General features: G+C 35.8%; 1 long non-coding RNA gene across 3 annotated transcripts in view; it reads right to left on the bottom strand.

Annotated features, from left to right (window-relative positions):
* Positions 1 to 22,678, bottom strand: part of LOC147359246 (uncharacterized) — a 119,403-nt gene that overhangs the window by 84,173 nt on the left and 12,552 nt on the right. For 2 of the 3 annotated variants that reach the window (XR_015140211.1, XR_015140210.1), the window contains 2 exons: positions 19,927 to 19,995; positions 5,335 to 5,581 (listed from right to left, as the gene is read on the bottom strand). This is a non-coding gene — a long non-coding RNA (uncharacterized LOC147359246). Of the gene's footprint in view, positions 1 to 5,334; positions 5,582 to 19,926; positions 19,996 to 22,678 lie in introns of those variants that run through there. The other variant, XR_015140212.1, reaches the window with a different exon arrangement.

Below are 22,678 nucleotides of genomic sequence, written 5' to 3'. Positions count from 1 at the left end.
TATTGCCTTTCATCTCATCATTAAAATGTAAATCACTGTGTCTCTAGTATACCATACTTGATAATATTTTTATGAGTGCTTCCAATTTTAACCTAAGTTAAAATATTTAAATGTTATATCACATAGTAAATCTATAGCTTCTTGAGCATTGAAATGTCTTTATTTTTGAACTAGAACTGAATCCACTTTTTTTGTATTACATCCAAAGAGATGATTATGACAAGGATATTATTCATATATTATAATTTTTTAACTGCACACAATAGTGTTAAGAAGTTAAAATATTCTTCTGATAACCTCTAGTTCTTTAATTAAAAGGTCAGTTTTTTTCAGTTTCATTTATTAAAATGAGCACATTTAACAACTATAATGGGTCAAGAATTAGCACCTATTATGAAAGACAACTGATTGTTCAATAAGGTAGTCTATATGAAAACACATTCTAAGCAAATAACTTAATAGCACTTTTCTTTAAATTACTATCTCTTCTTCAACAATTTCACACTATGAGGCAACTGAAATAAATTTATTAAGGTCAGTATATTGAGAAGTCCATGAGTAATTTATTTTTTTCTTTGTTTCACTGGAAGATTTAGATTAAACAATATATGATGCTGTAGCTGATTTTTTAGTTCTTTATGCATTTGAAAATTCATTTTAGGTAAAAATGAGTGGGGCAGCATGTGTTGGTTCTTTATACCAGGGGATATTGTGTAAGCTGCTTATCTTTAAAAAATTCAGTGAGCATTACACACAGTAGGGTCATCTAGTGAATACAGAGGAGATGGAAGGGGCAAGAGATAAAAATAACAACTATATTTCATGACATCATGTGATAAATAATAGAAACAGTTCAACCAGTGGGAAGTGGGCTTTCAATTTTGGTGTGGTACCTTAGCAGTAAGTTAGTCCCAAGGAACACAAACACCTGATCTTATGATGCACCTTTGTAGAACAGGCTCAACTCCTGATACTGTGTCAGGAAAAACACTATTAAAGCAAAGAAATCCAGAGAGGTTAAAATATTCAACTCGCATAATCAGATGATGCTATGAGTACATACTTGACTTCCCTGGTTTCCAGGAAGAAGTAAGTGGGAACTAACTTGGCAGCATACAAGTCCTAGTCTAAGAAGCACCTACCCATCATTACTACATTCCTCACTAGCCAGGTAGTCAACCAGAACACAATACCTTGGGAATAAGGGCAAAATAATTAAGGTATAAGCTGTTAGTTTGCTAATGTGCTTTTTTTGTTTTTTGTTTTTTGTTTTTCATTTTACTGCCCCAAAATATCTTATTCCTCAAAAGTCCAGCCAAAAAAAAAAAAAAAATGGTTGCTTAATTGATCACTAGAGATAGGAATACCAGACCACCTGACCTGCCTCTTGAGAAATCTTTATGCAGGTCAGGAAGCAACAGTTAGAACTGAACATGGAACAACAGACTGGTTCCAATAGGAAAAGGAGTATGTCAAGGCTGTATATTGTCACCCTGCTTATTTAACTTATATGCAGAGTACAATATGAGAAATGCTGGGCTGGAGGAAGCACAAGCTGGAATCAAGACTGCCGGGAGAAATATCAATAACCTCATATATGCAGATGACACCACCCTTATGGCAGAAAGTGAAGAGGAACTAAAAAGCCTCTTGATGAAAGTGAAAGTGGAGAGTGAAAAAGTTGGCTAAAGCTCAACATTCAGAAAACGAAGATCATGGCATCTGGTCCCATCACTTCATAGGAAATAGATGGGGAAACAGTGGAAACAGTGTCAGACTTTATTTTGGGGGGCTCCAAAATCACTGTAGATGGTGACTGCAGCCATGAAATTCAAAGACGCTTACTCCTTGGATGGAAAGTTATGTCCAACCTAGATAGCGTATTCAAAAGCAGAGACATTACTTTGCCAACAAAGGTCTGTCTAGTCAAGGCTATGGTTTTTCCTGTGGTCATGTATGGATGTGAGAGTTGGACTGTGAAGAAGGCTGAGCGCCGAAGAATTGATGCTTTTGAACTGTGGTGTTGGAGAAGACTCTTGAGAGTCCCTTGGACTGCAAGGAGAGCCAACCAGTCCATTCTGAAGGAGATCAGCCCTGGGATTTCTTTGGAAGGAATGATGCTAAAGCTGAAACTCCAGTACTTTGGCCACCTCATGCGAAGAATTGATTCATTGGAGAAGACTCTGATGCTGGGAGGGATTGGGGGCAGGAGGAGAAGGGGACAACAGAGGATGAGATGGCTGGATGGCATCACTGACTCGATGGGCGTGAGTCTGAGTGAACTCCGGGAGTTGGTGATGGACAGGGAGGCCTGGCGTGCTGCAATTCATGGGGTCTCAAAGAGTCGGACACGACTGAGAGACTGAACTGAACTGAATGGCAACCCACTCCAGTGTTCTTGCCTGGAGAATCCCAGGGACGGAGGAGCCTGGTGGGTTTCCGTCTATGTGGTCGCACAGAGTTGGACACGACTGAAGCAACTTCGCAGCAGCAGCAATGTTAGACCAAAGAGAAATGGGAATTGCTGGTAAAACCCCCACTCCCTTCCCCAGATTTCTGAGCTCACTCAGAGGCCATCTGAAATAGAAAAGCAGAACAAGTAACTCAGGTTCGAAGAAAACTCTGTATGAATCTGACTTCACCCTCGAGTATGTCTAACTTTTAAACTTGCACTAGTTGATGCTATGCTATTAACTGAATGGATGTGTTAGTCACTTAGTTGTGTCTGACTCTTTGCGACCCCATGGGCTGTAACCTGCCAGTTTCCTCTGTCCATGGGATTCTTCAGGCAAGAATACTGGAGTGGGTTGCCATTCCCTTCTCCATGAAGTCTTCCCCACCCAGAAATTGAACCCAGGTCTCCTGTACTGTAGACAGATTCTTTACCCTCAGAGCTATCAGGGAAGCCCATTGATTGAATGTGGCCTGATTTTCTCTTACCAACAAGTTACTGAAAGATTTACTAGAGATTCTTTCTGCCAAGATAATTGGAAGGGGAATATATACATATGCCTCAGTTTTATCTAATTCCTTCCCCTTGCAACAATCTGCCATCTAACTATGATAAGTGGACATCAAATAAATTTCCATTTTTTTCATAGTCAATAGCTAAAATCATTACAAAGCTTTCTTTTACTCTAGTAAAATCAAGACAGCCATGGAAACGTTTCCTACAATCTACTATAAGAAAACACAAAAAAGAAGAAAGAGATTGTGATATCATGCTTTCATTTTGCTACTGGAATTAATGCATGGAGTCGGCTGCTAATGAATATAACTGCCATTAGTAGCTATTAGAAATTTTTTCTCTGCAAAATATTCTATGGAGGAACTACATTAGTTAGAAGGCATTAAATGAATAGCACAAAGTGATTTGGGGAATTCTGATTAGTGAATTGGGAAAGGAAGAATTTGGAATTAATTATTAATGAAGAAAACTTAATATAATATTCAAAAATGATTGAAACTCTGATGATAAAACAATCTTTTCAATTTTTTCCAGACCCTTGGCTGGCCTTTCTAATTTACACAAAAACCCCAAGCTCTCAAAGCTGACCCAAGCAGAATAGGCATATGCTTACCATTACTACTAAGAACTTCCTATAATTTTTTTTGGCCTTCAAGATTTGCAAATATATATAATCAGTAATCCTTATAGACAAGTTGTAAAGCAATATGGAAAGTAATTAAATATATTTACTGTGAGCTACCAAGATATTTGAATATCACACAAGCAGAAAGTATCTATATTGATTCCAAATTTATATCTGGCCATGAGATTTTTAAACCTCTTTCTAAAACAAATCAAGGATCTCTGAATTGAGCTAAATGTATATTTTGCTATCCCAAAGAGGTCCTAGTGAATTCTGAGTAAGGGTCTTCAGATCAAAGTTTTCTGTTAAGAAAAGAATTTCAGAAAAGAAAAAAGTTGTTTGAAAACCCTGTATTGTGAAAATATAACTGCAAGACCTAGATGCTTTGTTGGAGGAATAAAGCAAAGAAAAAAAGAGCTGGATCATGAATATATGTCCATTGTAAAAAAATATTGCCTGAGAAACATTAAATATTAATTCTAGATTTCAAACTAAAAATATGCCTACACTATTCAGTCAGATACCAAAATGAGACCTTGAAAAAATTAAATATTTATATATATATATATATATATATATATATAAATAAAAGTGTTCATTAAGGAATTTAAAGTTTATCCCTGAATCTGCCATTTGAACACTACAACACTAGAATGTTGTCAACATGGCATAAATTTACATCCTTGAAAGGAATCATGACTTGAAAAAACACAAGAAATTCTTTGGTAATAGAACAATACGGCACAGATAAAGTTTTTCTGTGCTATTGCTATTGTTAATTTAAAAACCTCTAAAACATTTATAAGGGATTTTAAATTATGATTCATAATAATCTATTCATTCATTCAACTATAATTTATTAAGAATTCTACAAGCTAGCAATCCCAAAGCTAGAAGAAATAAAGTTCCTGTCTTTTTGAAGTTTGCATTCTAGTTGGGATAAAACAGAAATAGAGGGGAAAAAAAATTGTGCTTAAGAACATGTTAGTGAGAAATTACCTGAAGAAAGTAAATAAAACTATATGAGAGGAAGTTTCTTGTATAGGCTACTTTAGAAATCATCTTAATGTGCTTTACATGGCAGGGATGGTGTGAAATATACAGACGCTATAACAAAAATAAATTTGATTGGAAATTTTAAGAGCAATTTCAGTGAAGTACTGCATTTACAGCATTGATATAATTTTTCAAATTAGCCTAGACTTCAGAGTACAAAAAGGTAAGTTTTTTTTTTTTTCTTGTTATATAACTTAAGTTATAATTGGAATTTTACTGAACTAAGAGTAAGAAGACCTATGTTCTAGTTATTAACTTGTTATTCATTCATCTCTTAATGAATTAATTTTTCATTTATTCAGTATAAATTTATTAAATGCTCTCTAAGTACCATTAAGCTTTGAATGGAAATACTGTGCATAAAGGAAGATCCCCTGGAGGAGGGCATGGCAACCCACTCCATTCTTCTTGCCTGGAGGATCCCATGGACAGAAGAGCCTGGCAGGCTGCAGTCCAAGCATAAGAGTCAAACACAACTGAAGCAACTTAGCACAATAAAGTCTTTATCTTTTTAATTTCCGTCATAGAACTTATAACAATTTAGATTAGAAATCAAGGACCACATCTGTGATGTTGCCCAATATATAACTAACACTGTCATATGGTAGATATTTGGTAAATATTTACAAAAATAATAATGAAAGAAGGAGGGAGGGAAGGAGAGAAGAAAAAAGGAAAGGAAGAAAAGAAGGCAGGACAAGAGGGAAAGAGGAAGGATGAAAAGAAGGCTAGAGATAAAGGAAGGCAAAGAATGAAGAAAGAAAGGGAGGGAGGGGAACTGGGAGGGAAGACAGACAGAGGGAATTTAACAAATCTTTATGGAGTGTCTACTGTTTGTCTAGGGCTTCCCAGGTGATTCAGTGAGAAAGAATCCACCTGCCAGTGCAGGAGATGCAGAAGACGTGGGTTTATTCCTGGGTCAGGAAGATCCCCTGGAATAGGAAATGGAAATCCATTTTAATATTCTTGCCTGGAAAATTCCATGGACAGAGGACCTGGTGGGCAGCAGCCCATGGGGTCACAAAGAGCTGGACACAACTGAGCAATAGCATGCACACGCTGTTTGTCTAACCCTGTCAGAGAAACTGTTTCTGTGATCAAAACAAAAAGCAACAAAAACCTGACCACTTTAATGAAAGTAAATGGACATTTCAGGTGTTGAATAGCTATTGATATGAAGGAGAAAAACACAAATGAGAGCCAATAATCCAGTTTAGGAAAGGAATCAGAGAATCGGAGATGGGAGAGGTATTGCTGGATTCTGTCACAACTGCATGTTTTTACACAAGTTATAAGTCTTTTTCATGAAGGTATAAGAAGTTATATGCCAAGTTATAAGACTTTTTGATGAAGCTGAAGCAAACATTTCTAATTGCCTACTAGATCTTCACTAGGGTCCATAATATAAAGTCAATGTGTCCAAATTGATTTCCTCATTTCCTATTCTCTATATCACAGGTCCCCAACCCCCGGGCCTTAGACTGGTACTAGTCTACGGCCTGTTAGGAACTCGGCCACGCAGCAGGAGGTGACCAGTGGGTGGCAGAGCTCTCCATCATCTGCATTACCACCTGAACCACACACCGCAAACTGGTTCATGGAAAAACGGTCTCCCACAAAACCAGTCCCTGGCACCAAAAAAAGGTTGGAGACCACTTTTCTAGATCATGATTTCTTCTTTTATGAATCATGTGATCATTCATTCCATGAATCCCCTGAAAATGAGAGAGTCTTCCTCTCCCTTATCCATTCTATTCAAGGGGTTTCTAAATGGTATCCATTTTTCTTCCTAAATATGTCACAAATCCTTTCTATTCTTTCATTTTTGCTCTACTTTGGTTCAGACCCACTTTATTCCTTTGCTAATTATGAGTAGTTAACTAGGATTCCCTACTCCTGTTATTGGGGCTTTCATCCTACAGCATAAAATGAAATTTTAAACATCTAGTTATAAGGGTGTCATCTCCTTGACTGAAATACTTTAGTGACTCTCCTTTAATAAAGATAAACAGCATAAATGAAATTTTCTTCATGATTTGATCCATAAATACCTTTCCTACCTCACGTTTCCAATGCTCCAGTCATGCACAAGTGCTTGAATTTCCCAAGTATATCCTCTTTTTGTCATTTCCATAATTGTGCATGTGGTGTTTATTCTTCCTGAGATGCCTATATCTCTTTGTGAATCTAACTTCTCATCTTTCACTTTTCCCAAACTCTTCTTGGATAATATTACTCAGTCTAAGAATCCATGTTTATCTCTCCATAGAGCTTTTAACACAATTCTGTGTGATGAGTGAACCATTTTGTCTTCTCTAATTAATTCTGAACACTTAGGGAACAAAAAGTCTTGTCTGATTCCTTTATAACCATAAGTGGTACATAGTAACCCTAACAAATACTGAATAAATCAGTGTAGAAATTAATAAATAAAGCATAAACAGTTCTTTATCTCATTCATAACATGTTTTCAGTAGATATGTTTATTACTAAGTTACTTTCCAATGATCAAACTTCCTATGTTTATTTAAAAAGAAAAAAAAATATATGCCAGAATCTTATATCTAAGAGGGAATTCATTGTTACTGTTTCTACAGAGAACATGTATGCATGCAGGATCACCTGCCTATAGATTTATTATTTGTGATATTTAGCTTTCTTATTAAGAGAAATCAGGATTAAAAAAGAAAGATATGGAAATATAAAATTGTACTGCTAATGCAAATTAGCATGCCAATGAATGGTTACCTCTGACTACTAGAATTTTAAAAATTCCAATATATGTAAATAAAACATTTTAAATAATGTTTAAAGCATTTAAACTAAAATTTTTCTTCTTGCCATTTTCTTTTCTTAAGAGAAATCAAAAGTTTATTGTAAGTTTTGAAGAAGTAAATGTCACATATCATTTACCATTGAGAATATGCATCATTTACCATTGGGAATATATATGTACAATGGAAATTTAGTTAAGGCAGATTTTTAGAAAATAATGAATGTTAACATCAGCAAGACAAATCTATCAGTACAAATCAGCATCTTTTTTAAAAGGAAAAATAAATAAATAGTCCTAAAAAGAAAACAACAGCATCAATGACAACAAAATTCTGGGACTGACAGTTTAAATCTAGTAATACTCTAAATCTTGATTAATTAAAAAATTATAAAAATAATTCAGGAGATGCTATTGGTACATAAGCTAGAACTAAACATTGGGTAAGACAAACTATTCTATTATGAAACATGATCAATGAGGACAAAATAAACAGCACTCTGTATATAAACCCTAATTATGAGAGGAGAAAATTCTCAGACACAGTGTAGCAAACAGATGCATCCTTATGAAGGGAAATATGAGACATCTTCACATCACTAATCACTGCCTACTCCCTTGGTGCCCCAAGGTTGAATCTGTGAGCATGCTGCTGGGAAAAAGAAACCAATTATATATTTAAAACCTGAATTATATATTTAAAACCTGAATTTAGTACTTCAGTGTTTCTGTTTGGCCTTGTAACTTTATTAATAACACTTGATAGACAATATTAGAAACTCTTACTAAGGCTTGTAGTGAAATTGCTCTTTTTCCTATTGTTCTCCATTTTTTACAATGTTAAGTTTCTGAGCATAGAGAGGTTTTTTTGGTTGTTGTTTGTTTGTTTTGTTTTTTTAGCATCTGTAATATCTAGAATTGCCCAAATTCATAGTACATGTTCATGATCTTCCGTTCCTGTTGAATATAGTACCAGTGCTTTTAGCCAAAGACCACTAGGAACATACCCAGAGCTAAACAACTTGTTTTATGACTCATGGTGGCCAGGACAAACACCCCTCAAAGAGGAATAACAAGGCATCTCAGTAAGAGGGTCTTATAAAAGAAATGGATTATAGGATTTGATCCTGTATTAGGTAGCTTTGGGACAAGTCTAAGGAAGAAAGGCTTTGTTCTATGTTTGATGCAATCAGGAAATAGGGATAATGTTATGATTGAGCATTTTAATACAGTTTTTCTAAGTGAAGGGAAGGCTAAACAGAGGCCAAACCTGTAATCCATAAAGCAGTTGCAGTGAACCTCTCAGCGCAGTTTAACCCCCAGCTAAACACCTGGACATGACAAACTTAAGCAAGACTTATAGAAGAACCATCCAGTCAACCCACAGATTTGAGACAAAATAAAATGATTGGTCTTTGTGACTACTGTTATGTAGCAATAAATATTTGTACTATTCTAGAATAAAAGTTCATAAAATACTTTAGTAGGAGTCTAGTCAACCAAAAGGAAGTTATATTACCTGAAAGTTAGAATGATGAAAAAGACATGCATGCAACTAAGTCACATCTGTCCTGTCCAACTTTTTACGATCCTATGGAATACAACCCACCAGGTTTATTTGTCCATGGGATTCTGCAGGTAAGAATCCTGGAGTGGGTTGTCATGCCCTCCGCCAGGGGATCTTCAATAACCCAGGGATTGAACCCACGACTCTTGTGTCTCCTGCATTAGCATGCAGGTTCTGTACCACTAGCACCACTTGGGAAGCTCCCAAAAAGGATATAGAAAATTATATTACTTCTATTATGAATAATGAGTAATTATGCAAGTTCTCAACAGTTATTCTTCTACTACTTAATTCTAAGGAATATTAAGCAGGAAAACTTAATGGATAACTTCAACTTCCATTTGTGCCCAAGAGATATTTTACAGCAAACATGGTACTAATGTCCATCTGACTATTCTATGTAATTCTCAATATGAGTTTAATGTTAAATAAAAATAAAGAATTCTTAAAGAAACTAAGTAATGTGTCTTGCATGAACAACCTTATGACCTAACTTTACATAAGAAGGCAGAGTAGAAGTCCTACATTCTACACTGGGCAGATGAATAACAGATCATTTGCAGCAATAGTTTTGGATGGAGATACCTGTATAGGTGACTAAAGGCAAGATAAGGTAATGATTATCCTATCAACAGGTGATAGCATTGACATTCGAATAGGAAGGTCAAAAAGGACTGGCAGCATTGTTCTTCAACCAGAAAAAGCACCTCAACTTTCAAAAAAAGGTGTACCTTCAAAGATACATGCAAATATAGCTAGAAATGTCCTTAAGAAGGCCATTTGGATATACCATGGCACTTAAGTTTTAGTTACTTAAAAAGCCAGAGTCCCAAATTATAGATATATTACAGACACTGTTTTTTCCCAGAATTGCATTTGGTTGGATTCTTCTTCAAAGACTGTGTTACCAATTTCACTCTAACTTGGTTAGAGAGAAACTTCACATATAATTTTGTGGAAGATTCAATCTCAAGGAACATAATCTCCAGTGTACTATTTAAGTGCTCTATTCAGTTTGGTTCAGTTCAGCCATTCAGTCGTGTTCAACTTTCTGTGACCCAATGGACCCCAGCACACCAGGCTTCCCTGTCCATCACCAACTCCCAGAGTTTACTCAAACTCATGTCCATTGAGTTGGTGATGCCATCCAGCCATCTTATCCTCCATCATCCCTTCTCCTCCAGCCTTCAATCTTTCCCAGCATCAGGGTCTTTTCAAAGGAGTCAGCTCTTCACATCAAGTGGCTAAAGTACTAGAGTTTCAGCTTCAACATCAGTCCTTCCAAAGAATATTCAGGACTGATTTTCTTTAGGATGGACTGGTTGAATCTCCTTGCAATCCAAGGGACTCACAGGAGTCTTCTCCAACACCACAGTTCAAAAGCATCAATTATTCACTGCTTGGCTTCCTTTATAGTCTGACTCTCACATCCATACATGACCACTGGAAAAACCATAGCCTTGACTAGATGGACCTTTGTTGGCAAAGTAATGTCTCTGCTTTTTATTTTTTTTAATTTTATTTTATTTTTAAACTTTACAATATTGTATTGGTTTTGCCAAATATCAAAATGAATCCGCCACAGGTATACATGTGTTCCCCATCCTGTCTCTGTCTCTGCTTTTTAATATGCTGTCTAGGTTGGTCATAACTTTCCTTACAAAGAGTAAACGTCTTTTAATTTCATGGCTGCAGTCAACATCTGCAGTAATTTTGGAGCCCCAAAACATAAAGTATGCCACTGTTTTGGCTGTTTCCCCATCTATTTGCCATGAAGTGATGGGACCAGATGCTATGATTTTAGTTTTCTGAATGTTGAGCTTTAAGCTAACTTTTTCACTCTCCTCTTTCACTTTCATCAAGAGGCTCTTTAGTTCTTCTCTTTCTGCCATAAGGGTGGTGTCATCTGCATATCTGAGATTATCGATATTTCTCTTGGCAATCTTAATTCCAGCTTGTGCTTCATCCAGCCCAGCGTTTCTCATGATGTACTCTGCATAGAAGTTAAATAAGCAGGCTGACAATATAAAGCCTTGACGTACTCTTTTCCCTATTTGGAACCAGTCTGTTTTTCCATGTCCAGTTCTAACTGTGGCTTCCTGATCTGCATACAGATTTATCAAGAGGCAGGTCAGGTGTTCTGGTAGTCCCATCTCTTGAAGAATTTTCCACAGTTTATTGTGATCCACATAATCAAAGGCTTTGGCCTAGTCAGTAACGCAGAATCAGATGTTTTCTGGAAATCTTTCTTTTTCGATGATCCAGCGGATATTGGCAATTTGATCTCTGGTTCCTCTGTCTTTTCTAAAACCAGCTTGAACTTCTGGAAGTTCATGGTTCATGTATTGTTGAAGCCTGGCTTGTAAAATTTTCAGCATTACGTTACCAGCATGTGAGATGAGTGCAACTGTGCAATAGTTTGAACATTCTTTGACATTGCCTCTTTTTGGGACTGGAGTGAAAACTGAACTTTTCCAGTCCTGTGGCCACTGCTGAGTTTTCCAAATATACTGGCCTATTGAGTGCAGCACTTTCACAGCATCATCTTTTAGCACTTTCATACATGATCATCATCATCATAATCTTTTAGCTCAACTGGAATTCCATCACCTCCACTAGCTTTGTTCGTAGTCATGCTTCCTAAGGCCCACTTGACCTCACATTCTTGGATGTCTGGCTCTAGTTGACTAATCACACCATCGTGATTATCTGGGTCATGAAGATCTTTTTTGTACAGTTCTTCTGTGTATTCTTGACACCTGTTAATATCTTTTGCTTCTGTTAAGTCCATACCATTTCTGTCCTTTACTGAGCCCATCGTCGCATGAAATGTTCCCTTGGTATCTCTAATTTTCTTGAAAAGATCTCTAGTCTTTCCCATTCTATTGTTTTCCTCTGTTTCTTTGCACTGATCACTGAGGAAGGCTTTCTTATCTCTCCTTGCTATTCTTTGGAACTCTGCATTCAAATGGGTATATCTTTCCTTTTCTCCTTTGCTTTTCGCTTCTCTTCTTTTCACAGCTATTTGTAAGGCCTCCTCAGACAGTCATTTTGCTTTTTAGCATTTCTTCTTCTTGGAGATGGTCTTGATCCCTGTCTCCTGAACAATGTCATGAACCTCTGTCCATATATCGGGTCTAATCCCTTAAATCTATTTCTCACTTCCACTGTATAATAGTAAGTGATTTGATTGAGGTCATACCTGAATCGTCCAATGGTTTTCCCTACTGTCTTCAATTTAAGTGTGAATTTGGCAATAAGGAGTTCATGATCTGAGCTACAGTCAGTTCCTGGTCTTGTTTTTTGCTAACTGTATAAAGCTTCTCCATCTTTGGCTGCAAAGAATATAATCAATCTGATGTGCTCTATTACTTAGCCGTAATCATTCTTATTTTGGTAACGATATTCTAAATGTGATCAATGACACTATGAATGTAATTATTGCTGAAACTTCTTTTCAATGGTAGTTAGAACTTGGAGCCAATTATCTACAGAATAAACTTCAAGGAAGCCAAAAGCCTGGAAGAGCAAACAAATTTGCACCTGGGAAATGGACCTTTGTTTCACCTAGTCCCCCAATAAATTTCAAGGAATGTACTTGAGTTGTTGCAAGTTTTGTGCTTTTGGTTGGCAAGCAGGGGTAACACTTAGAATCTAGGAACATATTTTGAACGCATAAAAATGGCAGACCATGTTCTACATAAAGGGTAGTGGGCTACTACTCTATTCAGGGGTGGCACTGGGCACTACTGAAAGAGATTTGAGAATCAGAAAGGCTTGTCATTTTGACTGAGACTATTATTGTATCTCTGGCTTTGAGTAGCAATTTTGTGTACATCAAAGGACTTACATCTTTTGGTTGTCTGGCCATCTTTCTGTCACCATCCTTACAATGAAAGCCCTAGGGACTGATGCCTAAAGTAAATTTAATATTAATATAAAGCATCACATTCTGGTTTACTGACTTTTGGGTAATTGGGGGGGAAAAAAGCCTGGAAAGATATGATTGCAGAAAAACAAATGATCATATTTTTAACCATTCTTGCACCAGAAAACAAAGGCTCTGTAGTTGGAAAACTGGGAAGAACAGTTGTAAAACTGTGTTCTCTTCCCTTCTTTTCCCTTTCCTTCCCCCTGGGCTCTTTGGCCAACTGGTTAAAAAAAAAGCACCTAGAATCCAAAGTAAGCAAAATGTGTAATTTCCCTGTGGCTTCTGCTGGTTCAATAGAAGAGGCACCTGAGGTTTAACAAAAGGGAAAGAAATGGAAAACCACAAGGTTAGATGTCTGGCTGGCAAGGAAGCTGATACTAAAACTGTGGTCCATGTGGCTGGAAGGAAGACAACTCTAATGGTGCTGCTGTGAATGGCTGAGGTCCTTGGGTCTTGCAAGCCCCAGGCTGGCAGGTAGCAACTTTTGAGGCATGCATTTGCAAATGGCTGAAGTATTTGATATGGGAAAGGTTAAGAAAGGAGCTGAAAAGTGTTTTCTCTTATATTGATGTAGTTCTAACTGCAAGGAGAATAAAAAGAGGATGAGGGGGTCAGATCACAAAAAGAAGACAAAACAAGTTAAAGCTTTGTTATCACTTTTAATTGTGAGTAGATGTGTGAGCTAATCTTGCTGCTTTAACAGACAGGCTGAAATGAGAGCAGTGACCTTGGAGCACTGTGATTTGCTCAAGCTAATTGGGTTACAAATAATGGTATTCAGAAGTCTGAGTATTAGAAATAATTTTCTAATTAGAACAGGTAGCCTCCAAGTACAAATGTAAAAGTACTTAATAGAGACAGAAAACTTTAATTGTTAAGAGTAGGCAAGGACTATTGCGTTTTGAAACTTCTGATTAAAGTCTGGTGCATAATATGTATGGGATCTGGTCAGGAATAAGGTGTTTTTCAACTATGGCATTGTTGCCATTCTGAGTACTATATTTCATTATAGTTCAGAACCATCCCACTCATTAGAGAACAATTAGGATCTCTGCTCCCTCCCCAGAAAAAGAGCATTATCCTGAGAGTCCACAGTTATTGAACAAAAACATTTCCACATAACTGAAGAAACAAAAATAAGCTAGAGTCATGGCACCTAAATGTAAATTTAATAAATATACACTGAAAATTTTTGATCTGTCCAAGATTCCTAGTATATGGAATTAATATGGTCTTGTAATCACATTGGTATATATTTCTGACAAAATTTTGGTGAGGGGGAAATGACTTCTCTGGGCTGAAGCTAACTGGGGATGTGGTGGGAAGTAGGGGAGGAAGGATTGACCAAGCATATGAATACTTCCTCAGTTCACAAGTCTTAATTCTAAAAGTTTTCTTTCTGTTTTTATAGATTTTAAAAATATGGTTTAAACTACTGTATCTATACTAGGAAAGATCCATGTGCATAAATGCATATACCTTCTTTCAATATAAGACTATTCAAATTTAGGTGAAATGTCTCGAAAATGAACTGAGTGGGAGCTGACAAAAGTGTCTCTCTGTAAACCCAGGTGACAAGAGTTGAAGAGCGACATGAGAGAAAACGCAGACTTGCTACAAATGCTGACCGAGCGCTTGAAAGAGGTCGTCAGCTGCGTCTCATTCCTAATGGAGTTTAAGAGTGCCTTCTATGCAAGAAGTTAGTACATTTAACGGAAGTGACTCCATTTTCACCCCTATGACAACACAAATACATTCTGGTAAAGTAAGTTTCCTGAGAGAGTGAAGATACTAATTTGATAAGCAAAACACAAGACTTTGGTATTACAAGCCATCAAGCAGATAGTGAATGCGCAGTAGCTAATTCATGGGAGGTTTTTGTCAGTGTAGACATGTAACTCCACGCAGTGACTGTGTCCACACCAAGGGCAAAATAAGACAACAACCAATGACTTTTGAAACTTGGCAAAACCATAGCTACATTCTCTTCACCAGTTTGCCCAGATAATGTCCTGTGTTCCTTCTCTGATGAAGTCATGCAACTGGCTCCCACAGAATGCAAAGTCAAGCATGCAGAGATGGCATGCCTTAATTTATGCAAAATGCTGAAAATTTGCAATTGATCTCATAAAAATAACTTACTGAATATGTTGATTTTATGTGTATGTTAAAACCTTTGAAGAAGAGTCTAAATGTACATACAAAGACTTTGAGACATATGCAAACGGAACATGAACATAAATAAGACAACTTTATTGGTGCTCTTTGTGAATTAAATCTCATGAAACATCACAGTAATGTAAAAATGTAGATTTAAGTCATTATTCCACTTAAACTTTGGAGTATTGTTTTAAAATCTTTGATGTTCCTGCATATTAATTTAATTGTACTTCCTAGCATTCTAATTTTGGTTTTAGTTAGACAAGTTAAGAAATATATTTATATTCTTAAAGGTTCTTAGCAAAAATTTGAGTTCAATATTAAGGTTACCTAAGATAAAAATTAAGTATTAACATAAGTGAAAATGAAGAAGAAAGATAAAGCAGTTTTAAACTCAGCTTCAAAGCCTTTTATTTGTCTTCATTGTCCCTTTTTCTGGCTGTTAGTTATTAACTATAGGTGATTATAATTGAGATACCAAATATTATATATTTAGAAGTGTGAAATAAATTGAAAATTATTGATGTAAATACGTCTTCTGAAAAGGGTCATTTTTCTGTTCTCTCACTTTAGAACTTGTTGTGCCACTTTGCTCTTTCTTATTTTATAACCATGACTAAGTAGTTTAAGTACTTGTTGTGTTAATACTGCTTGTAATTTAATTTCATATGTATGTACATATATGAAATACACACACACATATATATGTGGCATAAATATCTTGAATTGCAAAATTGAATTATTAAGGCATCAGTCTTCCAAACTCAAGTTGTAAAGTCAACACAATCTCAATCAAAATTCCAGAAAGCTCTTTTGAAGATATTGACAAAATTATTCTAAAGTTTATGTGAAAGGAAAAAGATCTAGAATGGCCAACACAATACTAAGAAGAACAAAGACAGAAAACCCACATTACTCAATTGCAATACTTACTATTAAGCAACAGTAATCAAAACAGCATATACTGGCAAAAGAAGAGACACATATATCAATGCAACAAGATACCGAGCTGAGAAATAGATTCCCACAAATTTTATAAGTTGATGTTTTACAAATGAAAAAAGGCTACTCAATAAAGAAAAGATAGTCCTTTCAATAAATGATACTGGAACAATTGGATTTCTTGTGCAAAAATATAAACCAACTCACAAATGTTGTATTTTTTATAAAAATCAATTTAAAATTGACCACAAATCTAAATGTAAGCACAAAATGATAAAACTTCCAGAAGATAACAAAGAAGGAAACCTAAATGACCTTGGCTCTGATGGCATAGATAAGTAAAACCCATGTATTAAAAATACATTAAGTTGTACCTTATTAAAATTTAAAACTTGTGCTCTGTGAAAGACCTTGTTGGGAGAATTAAAACACAATACAAAGGCTCAGAGAAAATATTTGTAAAACACATATATGATAAAGGATTTGTATAAAAAATATAATAATAATACTAAAATTTAAAAATAAGAAACTAACAATCTGATTAAATCTCCAGGTTATCTTTCTGACCCAGGGATTGAACCCACCTTGGCATTAGCAGGCAGGTTCTTTACCACTAGTTCCACCAAGGAAGCCCCTAAATATCCAAAGAAAAGATCAAAAAGACCAAACCAAAGAAAATATACAGATGATGAATAAACACATAAGAAGAAGTTCAGCATTATATCTATATATACATATGAAACTGCAAATTAAAACAGTGAGTACTACTACACAACTAATATGAATGCACAAAATTCTAAAAACTAACAATATCAATACCAGACCACCTGACCTGAATCTTGAGAAACCTGTATGCAGGTCAGGAAGCAACAGTTAGAACTGGACATGGAACAACAGACTGGTTCCAAATAGGAAAAGGAGTATGTCAAGGCTGTATGTTGTCACCCTGCTTATTTAACTTATATGCAGAGTACATCATGAGAAACGCTGGGCTGGAAGAAGCACAAGCTAGAATCAAGATTGCCGGGAGAAATATCTATAACCTGAGATATGCAGATGACACCACCCTTATAGCAGAAAGAGAAAAAGAACTAAAGAGCCTCTTGATGAAATTGAAAGAGGAGAGTGAAAAAGCTGGCTTAGAGCTCAACATTCAGAAAACTAAGATTATGGCATCTGGTCCCACCACTTCATGGCAAATAGAGAGGGAAACAGTGGAAACAATGGCTGACTTTATTTTTTGGGGGCTCCAAAATCACTGTAGATGGTGATTGCAGCCATGAAATTAAAAGACTCTTACTCCTTGGAAGGAAAGTTATGACCCAGCTAGACAGCATATTCAAAGGCAGAGACATTACTTTGCCAACAAAGGTCCATCTAGTCAAGGCTATGGCTTTTCCAGTGGCCATGTATGGATGTGAGAGTTGGACTATAAAGAAAGCTGAGCACCAAAGAATTGATGCTTTGAACTGTGGTGTTGGAGAAAATCCTTGAGAGTTCCTTGGACTGCAAGGAGATCCAACCAGTCCATCCTAAAGGAGATCAATCCTGGGTGTTCATTGGAAGGACTGATGTTGAAGCTGAAACTCCAATACTTTGGCTAACTGATGCGAAGAGCTGACTCATTTGAAAAGACCCTGATGCTGGGAAACATTGAAAGCAGGAGGAGAAGTGGACGACAGAGGATGAGATGGTTGGATGGCATCACCGACACAATGGACATGTGTTTGGGTGGACTCCAGGAGTTGGTGATGGACAGGAAGGCCTGACGTGCTGTGGTTCATAGTGTCACAAAGAGTAGGACACAACTGAGCAATTGAACTGAACTGAACAGTATCAATTGCTGATGAGAATATGGATCAAAGAATACTCATTCATTGCTGATATGAATGCAAAACTGTGTTAATTTGGAAGATAATTTAACATTTTGTTACAAAGCCAAACATAGTCTTAGCATAATGATCCAAAAATTATGCTAACAGGTATTTGCTTAACAAATTTGAAAACTTTTATAGAAGGTTTATTTAAAATCACTAACAACTAAAAGTTTAAAAGGTCATTCAACAGATGAATTAATAAGCAAATGCTGGAACATCTATGCATATATACAATGGAACACCATTAAACTATAATAAGAGATGAGCTGTCAAACACTAAAAAATTAATGAATCTTAAATACACGTAGCTAAGTAAAGTAAGTCAGCCTGAAAGTCTACATACTGTATAATTACCAATTGCATGTCATTTCAAATTCCCTGATAGCTCAGTTGGTAAAGAATCCATCTGTGATGCAGGAGATCCCAGTTGGATTCCTGGGTCAGGAAGATCTGCTGGAGAAGAGATAGGCTACCCACTCCAGTATCCTATGGCTTCCCTTGTGGCTCAGCTGGTAAAGAATCTGTCTGCAATGTGGGATACCTGGGTTCAATCCCAGGGTTGGGAAGATTTCCTGAAGAAGGTAAAGGCTACCTACTCTAGTATTCGGACATGGAGAATTCCATGGACTGTATAGTCCATGGGGTCACAAAGAGTCAGACAAGACTGAGTGACTTTCACTTTCACTTTCATAGTAATGGTTCAAAAGTTTAGCAGTTTCTAGGGGACCAGGGGAGAGCTTGGGGACCAGGGGTTATGATTGAATGGAGATTTTCTGTGGTAAAACTATTCTGTACAATACAGTGATGACACTGTGCAGTTTTCAAAAGCCATAGAAAATTACAGCACAAGGAATGAACCTTTATGTGTACAAAAGAAGAAAATCATTTAAGAAGCCAGAAGAATTCCAGAATGGAATGCAAAATTTAACAAAGCAATAGAAATCTATTACAAATACACAAAATAACCAGAGCTCTTGAAGAAATAGCTGATTTTAAAATTGGGGAAGGAAGTATGTAAGATGAGTTTAGAACACATTATAGGATCAGAAAGTAAAGAAGTGTTCAAAAAAGAAAAAAAAAAGGCACACGAAGAAAATCTGTCCAAGGAGACATGGTAGCCAATTTAAAGAACTCTAAGTGGTCAAATCTGAAACAATTTCAGCAACAAAATAAATAAAGTAGCATTGAATTTATAATCTAAATATGAAATAAATACCCCTGAGTCCATCAGTTCAGTTCAGTTCAGTTCAGTCGCTCAGTCGTGTCCGACTCTTTACGACCCCATGAATCACAGCACGCCAGGCCTCCCTGTCCATCACCAACTCCCGGAGTTCACTCAGACTCACGTCCATCGAGTCAGTGATGCCATCCAGTCATCTCATCCTCTGTAGTCCCCTTCTCCTCCTGCCCCCAATCCCTCCCAGCATCAGAATTTTTTCCAACGAGTCAACTCTTCACATGAGGTGGCCAAAGTACTGGACTTTCAGCTTTAGCATCATTCCTTCCAAAGAAATCCCAGGGCTGATCTCCTTCAGAATGGACTGGTTGGATCTCCTTGCAGTCCCAGGGACTCTCGAGAGTCTTCTCCAACAGCACAGTTCAAAAGAATCAATTCTTCAGTGCTCAGCTTTCTTCACAGTCCAACTCTCACATCCATACATGACCACAGGAAAAACCATAGCCTTGACTAGATGAACCTTTGTTGGCAAAGTAATGTCTCTGCTTTTGAGTATGCTATCTAGGTAGGTCATAACTTTCCTTCCCTGAGTCCGTACTGACATAAATAAGTAACTGAATATATTTAAAATATATAAAAAATAAGGAAGAATAGACAAATCTATCCACTGGAGAATATAAAAATAATTTATGTCAATATTAATACTGCTTTCAAGGGGTGGGTGGAATGCATGTAGTGATTTCTTCCAAAATATACAGTATGGAAAGAGGGGGAGAAAGAGTACTTTTATAGTATAGAAACCTATTATTAAGTTTATCATCAAAAATGATGTCATGTTAACAATACGTACCTTTGCAACAAGATGATTAAAATGGCACTTTATTTCTGTAGTCTTCCTACCAAGACACGTATATTCAGTCTAATCAAAAGAAAAACAGACACAGTATCAATTGAGGGGTATTCTACAAAATATCTGATCAGTACTTCTCCAGATTGTCAAGATCATTAAAAATAAAGGGAGTCTTGAGAAACCATCATAAACAAGGAGAGCCTAAGGGACACACAATGACTAAACATAATCTGGCATCCTTGGTAAAATACCAAACATAAAGGAACATACATTTTGTTAAAAACTAAAGGAATCTCAATGAAATAAGGACTTTAATTAATAATGATACATTAATACTATTTTCTTAATTTTTACAAATATACCATATCTTAAAAGTTATGGGGAAAAATCTCTGCACTATCTTTGCAATTTTCCCATAAATCTAAAACTGTTCTAAAATTTAAAAGTTCATCTTAAAAATAGGGTGAGATGATTTGGGAGAATGGCATTGAAATATGTATAATATCATATATGAAACGAGTCACCAGTCCAGGTTTGATGCACAATACTGGATGCTTGGGGCTGGTGCACTGGGACGACCCAGAGGGAGGGTATGGGGAGGGAGGAGGGAGGAGGGTTCAGGATGCGGAACACGTGTATGCCTGTGGCGGATTCATTTCGATATATGACAGAACTAATCAATATTGTAAAGTTTAAAAATAAAGATAAAAAAAGGTATTTTTATTATTCTATGAAACATTTTTCAGACAGTGTTAATGCATATGACAAGTAATAGCAATCTGAGACATACAGGATTCTAGAAATACTTCATATTATATGTTTGATCATTTGACAATGAACATGAAGCATAATGAATGGAATGGGAAGAAGCATGCTATAAAGACACTCGGTTATGTATTTCACAGTAAACTTTTAAATGGTGTTTGCATCCGGGATCACCCCATCTACTCATCTAATGATTATGATAAGATTCCTTCATTTTACTGATGTTGTGTTCCAAACCTAGCATATTAGCTAACACCATGATAGTATTAATTAAAATATATTTTCTTGCTCAGACTACAGTAGACTTCCTCTTACAGCCGTGTGGTAGACTAGATGTTCTGCTACTGCTAAGTCACTTCAGTCGTGTCTGACTCTGTGAGACCCCATAGACGGCAGCCCACCGGGCTCCCCCTTCCCTGGGATTCTCCAGGCAAGAACACTGGAGTGGGTTGCCATTTCCTTCTCCAAAGATGTTCTGAAATGCCCTCAATTACTGAAAAATACACAAATCTGCTTCTGTTTTCTTTATATTATACATGCAATAGAATATTAAACAGTCCAGAGAGTCAAGCCCAGATCTTTTATGTAATACAGACTGTGTACAGCTCACCACTTTTTATCCTTCAGTTTAAAAGTTACTAGCTTATAAAAATTTGTATATGAATATGGACTAAAACAAGAGTTCAATTTTTTAAATTGCTAGTTGTATAGCGAATGTTAGTAAGTACATTTGTTCTGTAGATATTTTTTTATTTCATAAAATTCACTTAAACAGACTGACCACATGTCTTTTTCTATGGATCTTCTGCCAAATATGCAAAACAATTCCCCAAAGAAAACTGCATTAAAATTTCAAATAGAATTTTACTGGGTTAAATTTTTCAGTACACTTGCTTAGAGACTATGGCTAAAAAGAATCTTTTTAAATGTCACATAAAATTTATTTGTTTTATGAAATTGTTTTAAGCTAGGTTCAAGTATCAACTAATTTTTCCATAGAGCATAATGATTACAAAAATTACAGAAAGAAAAATTGGTTTATATGTTGACAGGAATTTAATATGGAATCTATTTTATTTAAATACATTTTTAAAGTGTGTATTAATTCAATTAATAATTAAAAACGTTATTTTGATGACATTTAAAAATGATGCTTTTTACAATATAGAAATGAATCTGTAGCAAGGACATGTTTTTTCAAGATTATAGCTTAGTTTTTAGTATTGGAAATGTTGGAAGAAGTAGTGCTGTAATCTATTTACAATCAAATTATATTAATGAAAGTCTTATGTATGACAAAATATTTTTTAAAACTGTACACATATGTCCATTCACTTCAGAGTTAACAAAATAATGGTGCTGATTCCATTCTCAGATTAGAAAAGTATCAATACTAATGCTAATTTGAAAGAGTTTTACTGGTATTATTATTCAAAAGAAATATATCAAAAATAGTAAAGCCCAGTAAGACCCACCAAAAATAACTAACGCACAAAATGAGTGGTGTCCATATAAGAAGAGAAAATTTGAAAGACTATTATAGAGGGAAGGACATGTGAAGACATAGGGAGAAGACATCCACATTTAAGCTAAGGAGAGAGACCTCAGAAGAAATCAGTTCTGCTGAAACCTAGATTCTAGCCTCTAGAAATGTAAGAAAATAGATGTCTGCTAGATGGGCCTTACAGTCTGTGGTACTTTATTATGGCAGCCCTAGCAAACTAATTCATGTAAACAGAAGGTCAAATATATATATAATAACTTAAGTTAAATAAATCAAATAAGTAATTTAATTATTTGAAATAATAAAATATCATAATATATCAAATGAAATGAAATTCTAAACTTCCTAAAAGTTGAAAAAGAATTTTAAAAGTTGTTGGCTTAATTTGGAATTGAAACTACAAAGTAAAACAAAACAAAACATAAAAGTTGAGCCCGTGAAAACTTATTAAATGCAATTGAAGTTGTAATCAGAGAATATTTT

Source organism: Bos grunniens, chromosome 14, assembly GCF_055505025.1.
Source record: "Bos grunniens cultivar Pamir isolate PY7600 chromosome 14, Bosgru_T2T1.0, whole genome shotgun sequence".
NCBI lineage: Eukaryota > Metazoa > Chordata > Mammalia > Artiodactyla > Bovidae > Bos > Bos grunniens.
This window is presented reverse-complemented; position numbering and strand designations above follow the sequence as displayed.